This window comes from Otolemur garnettii, unplaced genomic scaffold (genome assembly GCF_000181295.1).
Source record: "Otolemur garnettii isolate 467f Iridium unplaced genomic scaffold, OtoGar3 scaffold00067, whole genome shotgun sequence".
In the NCBI taxonomy this organism is placed as follows: domain Eukaryota; kingdom Metazoa; phylum Chordata; class Mammalia; order Primates; family Galagidae; genus Otolemur; species Otolemur garnettii.
In genome coordinates this window covers 7,041,951-7,052,292 of record NW_003852462.1, presented here as the reverse complement: position 1 = coordinate 7,052,292, position 10,342 = coordinate 7,041,951, and positions in this window count along the sequence as shown.

Sequence of the window (10,342 nt, the reverse complement as noted above, 5' to 3'; positions counted from 1 at the left end):
AATTCAAGACTGCAGTGTGCCGTGATCACACCTGTGACTAGCTACTGCACTTCAGCCTGGGCAACATAGCCAGTTCTGTCTCCAAAAAAAAGAAAATAAATAAAAATAAAAGATTTCAGGCTGGGCACAATGGCTCATGCCCATAATCTGAGCACTTTGGGAGGCTGATGGGGGAAAACAGCTTGAGCCCAAGAGTAGAGAGCAGCCCGGGCAACACAGGGACACCTCACCTCTCCAGTGCCTGTCATCCCAGTTACTCAAGAGGCTGAAGCAGGAGAATCAGTCTTCAGTCCAGGAATTTGGAGGATGGAGTGAGCTGTGGTCATGCCACTATGCTCCAACCTGGCTGTTTTGAGACCCTGTCTCTAAAAATATACAATGTAAAGAATAAAAATGTTTCATAATTTACAAATGCTATTTGTCCAGAGGCATCCAGCTGTGCTCCCAGCAGTAATCCACTGCAGACCAGGTCAGCAGCTGCCTCAGACCTTGGCAGCTGGGCATGCACGGGGCCGAGTGGGCGGGAGGCAGCCAGCCATAATCCTCTCTCTGACCTGGTTTTAAGATGCTCTAGTCCCACAGCCTGCACTGAAAAAGGGCCCTGCCTCTTGGCCAAACATTTGGTAAAAGTGTAGCAGGAATCCTCCCTTCCTGACTCTGTTCGCTCAAAACTGCCACATGCTAATACTTGGCACGGACAAAAGTGTAGGAAGAGCCTGTTTTTATTTCTGGAGAATTAATGCTGCAGCCTTCTGTAGGTTTATCTGCACCCATACAGAGAATTACTTTCCAGTTATTTTAACCAAGGTCAGATAACACATGTACTTAAGTCTTGGATCATGTTGCCTGATTAAAAATAGGAACTGCTTATATTTTTGGCCCTAGGAGCCGAGGAGTCTCTGTACCCTGTTAAGTCTAAAATATACATTGTTTCCTATACATAGTCCTCATAAATATTAATTAGTGTCTATTTCATATATCTACAGATTTATTAAACACTGGATTAATGAAAACACAATAAAAAATAAAATAATAAATAATGAAAACAAAGAGCTTGAGACAAATCTATAAATGCTCTGTTTTTTCTAGTGAATACTTTAATAAACAGGATGCAATTTGGTTTAACTCATAAATAGAATATTCAGGGTCACCACTTATGTCAAGGTTATTTGGAATCAGAGAATCAAAACTGGAAAACGCTTTAGAAAGTATCTTCAGAAAATGATAAGCATAACAATCTCTAGCCTCCTGAGGACTAATTTTTGTTTGGTGGCTTCAAGTAGCCAGAATCCAGAAAGAAGGAAAAGAAAATCACTCAAAATAGGTGTTATCAAACTCTGGAAAGTTCCTCAAGCCTCCGTTGAATGTTTCTTTGTTGATAGTTACCCCACTAATTCTAAAAAGCCCCAATCCCTAAAATCTTAGTTAACTGCATTGGTAGAAGCAAATTTGAAATGTGGCAGTGCACGGCTGGAAGAAGTCTTATGCCAACAAAGATTAAAATTTAAAAAACCTAGGTAAGGGGTCAGTGCCTATAGATCAAGTAGCTGGGGCACCAGCCACATACACCAGAGCTGGCGGGTTGGGATCTGGCCCAGGCCTGCCGAACAATGATGACAACTGCAACTAAGAAATAGCCGGGCTCTGTGGACGGCACCTGTAGTTCCACCTACTTGGGAGGCTGAGGCAAGAGAATCTCTTAAACCCAAGAATTGGAGGTTGCTGTGAGCTGTGATGCCACAGCATCTACCAAGGGCAACAAAGTGAGACTCTGTCTCAAAAAAAAAAAAAAAATTAATATCAGTTTGCCAAGTAGTATATACATCACATTGAAGGCTAGCACCATCACAGAGGTCACGGTGGCCTTAAGGACCACGTAGTAAATACCAAATAATCTCTGCAGAAGGAATGAATCAGGAACCAAACACTCATATTTTTGTAAAGACTAAAAGAGTGGGAAATTTTATAATAATTTGGTGTGTTCTCTTAATTCCCATTAATTAACTCAAGATTTTGTTTCTTTCCTCATGGAGTCACTCTGGGTAGGATGCTGCATCATTGTAGCTCACAGCAACCTCAAACTCTTGGGCTCAAGCGATTTTCTTGCCTCAGACTCCCAAGTAGCTGGGACCACAGGCACCTGCCACAACAGCTGGCTGGTTTTTCTATTTTTAGTAGAGATGGGGTCTTGCTCTTGCTCAGGCTGGTCTTGAACTCCTGAAATCAGGAAATCCACCTGCCTTGGCCTCCCAGAGCACTAGGATCACAGGCATGAGCTTCCTCGGCTAACTCAAGGTTTTGTTTTAATCAGTTGTCAGCTCTGCACACGGCTCTGTAATCAGTGTGTCTTGCTGGTATCTTTCTGCATTTTCCCTGGTGCTCGAGGATCTATCTTTTCGTGAATTGTAGCCTGTGCATCATTTTTCTATAACAGGCATTTTTCCTAATTAAGAACAACCTTGTATCAATTAACTTTGGTCTTAAAGCCATGGTTAAAGAAACCGAATTATTGTTTACTGAAACTGCTGTGCCAGTGACAGATGGCCCTGGAACACATGGGCAGGAGATGATGCCTGAAATGGGCTCCTGCACCAGAGAGAGTTCAGTTGCCAGGAGGGATCGTGGGACAGACACAGACAGAGGGAAATGGAGAGCTCAGAGCATGATACCCACAGCTAAACAGTGCCTGGCAGAGTCATGAAACCTCAGGGGACCCCATCATCTCCACCATTCCCCTAATCTCCAGTCCAAGGAGATGATCCTGAAGACATCTTTCACCCCACCTTGGGCTCCCGCTCTCAGACAGTGCCTCTTGGGAATTGAACTTTATATTACTCTGGCTTAGAGCACAGCCACCTGTCTAGTTCATGTGGAGAGAAAGGGTCCACTGGAGAGGAGGGATCAGAGAGGGCAGGAGAGCACCTGGCCTTTTTGGTGGACTACATGGATTCTAATTCTGTAAGGTGCCCTGGGCTGCTGAGCACTTGTGTGACTTCTGTAAGCCTTGGTTTCCTCATCCCCAGAACAGGAATGAAAACAATCCCTACCCCATCCCTCACCTTGTGAGTACACAGCATGATCGCTGGTGCACCATCATATTAGTGACAACAGAGCCATGATCTCCTTCAAGTCAAAAGACTGGTATTCAATAAATACTCTCTTGGGCAGCGCCTGTAGCTCAAAGGAGTAGGGCACCGGCCCTATATGCCTGAGGTGGTGGGTTCAAACCCAGCCCTGGCCAAAAACTGCAAAAAAACCAAATAATAAATAAATAAATAAGGCTCGGTGCTTGTGGCTTGGGTGGCTGGGGTGCCAGCCACATACACCTGGGGTGGCGGGTTCGAATCCAGCCCAGGCCCGCCAAAAACAACAATGACACCTGCAACCAAGAAATGGCCAGGCGTTGTGGTGGGCGCCTGTGGTCTCACCTGCTTGGGAGGCTGAGGCAGGAGACTCACTTGAGCCCAGGAGTTGGAGGTTGCTGTGAGCTGTGATGCCACGGCACTCTGCCCAAGGGGACAGCTTGAGGCTCTGTCTCAAAATAAATAAATAAATAAATATTCTCTTTTAGGCCAAGCCAGTGCCTCACGCCTGTAATCCTAACACTCTGGGAGGCTGAGCTGGGTGGATTGATTTGAGCTCAGAAGTTCGAGACCAGCCTGAGCAAGAGCAAGACCTCATCTCTAAAAACAGCCGGCTGTTGTGGCAGGTGCCTGTAGTCCCAGCTACTCAGGAGGCTGAGGCCAGAGGATCTCTTGAGCCCAAGACTTTGAGGTTTGCTGTGAGCTATGATGCAACAGCACTCTACCCAGGGAGACAGAGTAAGACTCTATCTCAAAAACAAACAAGCAAAAAGAAAACCCTCTCTCTCTCTCTCTTTTTTTTATAGAGACAGAGTCTCACTTTATCACCCTTGGTAGAGTGCCAAAGGAATACACCTGCAGTTCAAACCTCTAACACTCTTTAAACCTCATAGTTCAAAGAGTCCTGTGGGACTACAGGCACCTGCCACAATACCTGGCTATTTTTTTGTTGCAGTTTGGCCAGGGCCAGGTTTGAACCCATCACCCTCAGTATATGGGGCCGGCGCCCTACCCACTGAGCCACAGGCGCTGCCTGGAAACCTTCTCTTTTATACTCTATTCCTTTCTCTCTCTCATCCCTTATCACTCCCGCAATGGGTTTTCCCATCTACAGATTACAGAGTCACAGTGTCTAAGACATTATGATGAAATGCATCTGCTACATCCTAGTTGTGAGGTCACGGGCAAGTCAATATGTCTAGACTTCCATTTTTGATGTATAAAATAAGGCAATTAGAGTTGATGAATTGAATTCTAAAGTATCTTCAGATTATAATAGTTTAGCATTCTGAAGTCTCTGGATTTTTTTCTCCCTCCCTGGAGAGAGAAAGATTTATTTGTTTTATTTTTTATTTTTTATTTTTTTAGGGACAGGATCTCACTCTGTCATCCAGGCTGCAGTGCAGTGGCCTGATCATAGCTCACTATAAACTTGAACTCCTAGGTTCAAGCGATCCTTCTGCCTGAGCTTCCCAAAGTGCTTAGGAGTTTGAGACCAGCCAGAGCAACAGAATGAGAACCCAATTCTACTAAAAATAGGGGGGAAAATTAGCTGGGCGTTATGCTGGATGCCTGTAGCCCCAGCTACTTGGGAGGCTTAGGTAGGAGGATTGGTTGATCCAGGAGTTTGAGGTTGCTGTGAGCTATGATGATGCCACAGCACTCTAGCTAGGACAACAGGGTGAGACTCTGTCTCAAAAAAAAAAAAAAAGAAAATAGACTGACGGTGATGGGGGAGACAACTGAGCATCTGCACTTCACATTATTCCATGTCATGCTCACAAGAGCCCTATGACATGGGTCTTCCTATTGTTGCGAATTCACATAAAAGAAAACTCAAGAGACATCACAGAGGCACAAAAATGTCCCCTTCCCTGCCTCCCACCTAGATGCCAGGTCTTAATCCCTGGAATTTGTAAATATTACTTTTTTTTGAGACAGAGTCTCATTTTGTCGCCCTCGGTAGAGTACCATGGCGTCACAGCTCACAGCAACCTCAAACTCTTGGGCTCAAGCAATTCTCTTGCCTCAGCCTCCAAGTAGCTGGGACTGCAGGTGCCTGCCATGATGCCCAGTTAGCTTTTTTTTTTAGAGATGGGTCTCCTCTTGCTCAGGCTGGTCTTAAACTCCTGAGCTCAAGCAAGCCACCCATCTTGGCCTCCCAGAATACTAGGATTACAGGTGTGAGCCACTGTGCCCAGCTCTGTAAATATTACTTGATATGAAAACAGTGTTGTAGGTGTGAGTAAATTAAAGTTTGGGGGAGATTGTCTTGGATTATCAAGCAGCCTCTAAATGCAATCACATGCATCCTTATGAGAAGGGGGCGGAGGCTGGACATAGTGGCTCACGTCTGTATCCCAGTGCTTTGGGAGGCCTAGGAGAGGGAATCACTGGAGACCAGGAGTTCAAGACCAGCTGGGCAACCTAGCCAGATCCTGTCTCTACAAAAGATTAAAAAATTAGCTGCGTGGGGTGATGCAAGACTATACTCCCAGCTACTCAAGAGGCTGAGGCAGGAGAATCCCTTGAGCCCAGGGGTTCAAGGCTATGAGTAAGCTATGGCTGTGCCACTGTGCTCTATCCTGAGTGACAGAGTAAGGAAGTGTCTAAAAAAGAAAAAAAAAGTAAGAGGCAGAGGGAGATTGTCCTACTCATGTAGAAGTGGAGAAGGCAGTATGACCATGGAGGCAGAGGTTGGAGAGGTGAGACCACACATCAGGGAATGCGGGCGGCCACCAGAAACTGGCAGAGGCAGAGAACACATTTTCCCTAAAACATCTAGAGGGAGCATGGCCTGGTCAACACCTTGATTCGGGCCCCACGATTATGATCTTGAACTTCTGGCCTCAAGAACTATGAGAGAGCAAAATTCTGTTGTTTTAAATCACCCAATTTGTGGTAATTTGTTACAGCAGCCACAGGAAATTAACACAGAGGTATGTAATTTATTCATGGTCACAGTCAATTGTGGTGATGGAGCCAGGATTCAAATCCAGGAACCCCTGGCTCCAAACCCCATGCTCCAAAGCCAGCACTGCCTTTCCCCTTGAATACATGAAACAGAAATTGACTAAGTATTAACTAACAAAAAAAAAAAGGAAAGCAGGAAAATAAATCCCTGAAATTCAATCAATAGGAAGGTAACATTCTAAGAGGCTAATTCAACCACAGAGTCACTCTCTCTGCTGTAAACATCCCAGCTTCAGAAGCGTCACTTTCAAAGTTAATTCTCCCACACACTTTACATCAAAATTAGGTCATACCTGCATCACCGCCAAGAATGTGTGTGCTCTTGAACAAGAGGATACAATTTGTAACAAGAAAAGAGATGATATATTTAGTTAATGGCCAAAGAGGTTACTTGGCAGCAATTTTAGGCTCTTAGCCCACTCCTGGCAATCAGAGAGACAGAAGTTGCTTATCTTTAAAAAAAAAAAATTTTGTTTCCTTTTTACCTCCTTCAATTGGGACTCGGTCCTCAGTCTCCTCAAAAGGAAAATTGGTAAGAACTAAGAAACTTGATTTTTATTCCCCTCACTTGCTACCTTCCTGACACTCTGAATTCCCAAGCAAGTCAACTAATAGGGTAGTCAATTGAGACTTGGGGTGTGAATTTATTCCTCATCTACAAATGAGCCCAAGTTTTTCTCTGTGGGAATACACCTTCAGTTCCAACCCCTAACACTCTTGAAACCTAATCGTTTATACTCCCCAGTCTCTTATATTCATCAGGGCCTGTCCCCCAATCCACCAACTTTATTCATCTTGTTGTCCCCCACCCTTTTTTGTTACCATTTGAATGGATAGGCACAAAGATTTGAGCCACAAGAGCAGAATGGGTTGCAGTGCTGTATGTTAAATACTGTTCGCATCCCAGATTGTGAGGCGCAAAGCTGAGGCCTCTTGGCTGCCGGGTGTTTCTGGATCATCCTACAGAAATCAGCCAGAAAAGAAAACTGTGTTCGTGTCCCTGGAGGCCTGGTCTGTGGGGACAGCAAAGCACAGCCTTCTAAGACCAGGCGCCTCCAGGAAGCTAAGCTCTATGGTTTCTGCATAAACAGTTGATTGTGTTTACATCTAAAAATTAACCCTATTTATTTTATAACCTGCTTTTCTTTACAAAAGTACAGAGTTACAAAGAAAAGGCCCTACATCAGCAATTCCCTTTCACCCCTGTGATGTTGGCAGTTAATGTGCTCATTTTACAAAGAGACTAAAAGGTACAAAAATAATTTCTAAAGAGGCTACAATCACCACTACCCCCCCCAACCCAGTGAACAGAGAGCAAAGACCTAATGACCAGATAAACCCTGGCAACCAACCAACCAACTCTCTCCCTATCACACACACACACCCCCTACACAAATAGAGTTTCTTTCTTTTCTTTTCCTTTTTTTTTTTTTGGCTGCGGGCTGGGTTTGAACCCGCCACCTCCAGTATATGGGGCCGGCGCCCTACCTTTGATCCACAGGTGCTGCTCTCTTTCTTTCTTTTTTTTTTTTTTTAATTGAGACAGCATCTCACTTTGTTGCCCCCAGTAGAGTGCTGTGAAGTCACAGCTCACAGCAACCTCAAAGTCTTGGGCTCAAGTGAATCTCTTTTCTCAGCCTCCCTAGTAGCTGGGACTACAGGCACCCAACACAACACCTTGCTATTTTATTGTTTGTTTTTTTAGCAGGTCTGGGTCAGGTTCGAACTCACTAGCCCTGGAGCATGTGGCCAGCACCCTAACCACTGAGCTATGGGTGCCCAGCCCACAAATAGAGTTTCTAGGTCTCAGGGCTGGAGGTGCCACCATCTAACACGATGCCGTCTGCCTGTCCACTTTCTACCTTCCTGTTAGTGGCCATTTCTCCAAGGTGCTTAGCTTTTAACAAAGCAGCATAAATAATTTAAACCACTGTAAAAAGCAATACATGATGAAAAAGGACAGAAGATTTAGAGACTGTCTGCTGGAAACCAGCAACAACCACGGATCCTTTATCCATCCCAGGATCCCACAGGTTTGGAAATGACTGAAGCAAACCTCTTGTCTAGGTGTCTTTATTCTCTTGGAGACAAAACACTCCAAAGAGTAGCATACATCAGGTGGCTCACGCTTGTAATTCTAACACTCTCGGAGGCTGAGGTGGGTGGATCACCTGAGCTCAGGAGTTCAAGAACAGCCTGAGCAAGAGTGACCCCTCCCCTCATTTCCTAAAATAGCTGGGCATTGTGGTGGGCACCTGTGGTTCCAGCTACTTGGGAGTCTGAGGCGAGAGTATCTCTTGAGCCCAAGAGTTTGAGGTTGCTGTGAGCTATGATGACACAGGCACTTGAGTGACAAAGTAACTGAATCAAAAAAAACAAAAAAGCAAAAATAGGCTTGGTGCTTGTGGTTAAAGTGGCTAAGGTACCAGCCACATACACCTAAGGTGGCGGGTTCAAATCCAGCCCGGCCACCAAACAACAATGATGGCTACAACCAAAAAAAAAATAGCCAGGTGTTGTGGTGGGCACCTGTAGTCCCAGCTACTTGAGAGGTGGAAGCAGGAGACTCACTTGAGCCCATGAGTTGGAGGTTGCTGTGAGCTGTGATGCCATGGCACTCTACCCAGGGGGACAGCTTGAGGTTCTGTCTCAAAAAAAAAAGCAAAAGCAAAAACAAAGAGTAGCTTAGTACAAACCTCAGCAATTTCAATGAGCTGCTGTTTAGCTGCAGGCAACTGAAGCAACCTCTCTGAATTTCAGCTTCTTCCTCTGTAGAGGGACATGGATAATAATACGTATCACAAGGTTCTTAGGAACATTAGAGGAAGTTGAAATCTACATCACTGAACCCAGTCCTGCAGAGGTCAGAAGAGAGAGGTGGGACAGATGGAATTGAGAAATGGTAGAAAAACTGAGAAACCCATGGGGGGACAGGAAGGTGGGTTTCTGTGATAGGAGGTGACAGCAGCAGGGAGCCGAATGGGGTGAAGCTTTGGCTGGAGGGGATGTGAGGTGCAGCTGCTGAGTCCTACCCTCTCCCTCTGGCTGGTCACTTGCTGGTCTTGCACCTCTCCCAGGCAAGCTACAGTGCAGGAGCATTTTAGGGAGATGCAGGCATCTGGCCATGGTGAGGAAGGAGCAGATGGCAGACGCTGGTAGACAGGCTGACTGACCCCAAGTGTTCCCTTTCCTCCTCCATTCCCAAAGCACCACCTGATTACATAAAAAGCTATTGGAAAACAGCAATGCTAGGAAGAGATACAGGAAGTCTTCCTGAAGGGCAGGGTGACCTGTAGGGAGTTAGGAGGCCTAAGTGGGGACTTAGGAGGCCTATAATTTACACTACCAACTCTGCCCCCTCCGATACAGGCACATACACACTCAACTCACACACACTCCCCAGGAGAGTACAAGGCGGGTCGCTCATAATGCCCAGTGGAATATGAGGTCATAAGAAAATAACTGGGCGACTAAGGAGTGGGTAAGCCAGCCAAGAGCTGGACGAGAGAGAAAGAGGGAGAGAGAGACAGAGTCCTGACGACTCTAGCCCCAGCCACCATCTAACTGCAATCACATAATGTCCCAGCCTGAGAACTGCCCACTGAGCTCCATCAACTCCTGATCCGTGGTAGATATTAACGTTTTTGTTTCTGTTTTAAGACAGTAGATTTGGGTGATGCGTTTAGCAGCAAGATGTAGGTCCTTGGAAGTGGTGCTGACGTAACACAATGCATGTGGCATTGCCTTGGGGGCCACGGGGCAGGCATGGGATTAATGAGCAGTGAGACACTCGTAACTTTGACTTAAAATGTACAAAAGCAAATTGTGTAACCCAAACATGTGTACCCTTGTGATCTGAAATTTAAAAAAAAATTATTAAAAAATAGGCTCAGCACCCGTAGCATTTTGGTTACAGCGTCAGCCATATACACCGACGCTGGTGGGTTCAAACCCTGCCCAGGCTAGCTAAACAACAAAAACAACTGCAACAAAAAATAGCCAGGCATTGTGGCAGGTGCCTGTACTCCCAACTGAGGCAAGAGAATTGCTTAAGCCCAAGAGTTGGAGGTTGCTGTGAGCTATGATGACATAGCACTCTACCAAGGGTGACATAGTAAGGCTCTGTCTCAAAAAAAAAAAAAAAAATTAAAAGGCATATGAATACCATTTTATGAGAGAAAACTAGCTTGGTTTTACCTATTCCTTGCCAGACTGTGTCTTTGACAATGATAACTTTTGTGCTGACGAAGAATACTGCTTTTGTTTGAAAACAAATTCAATACTCA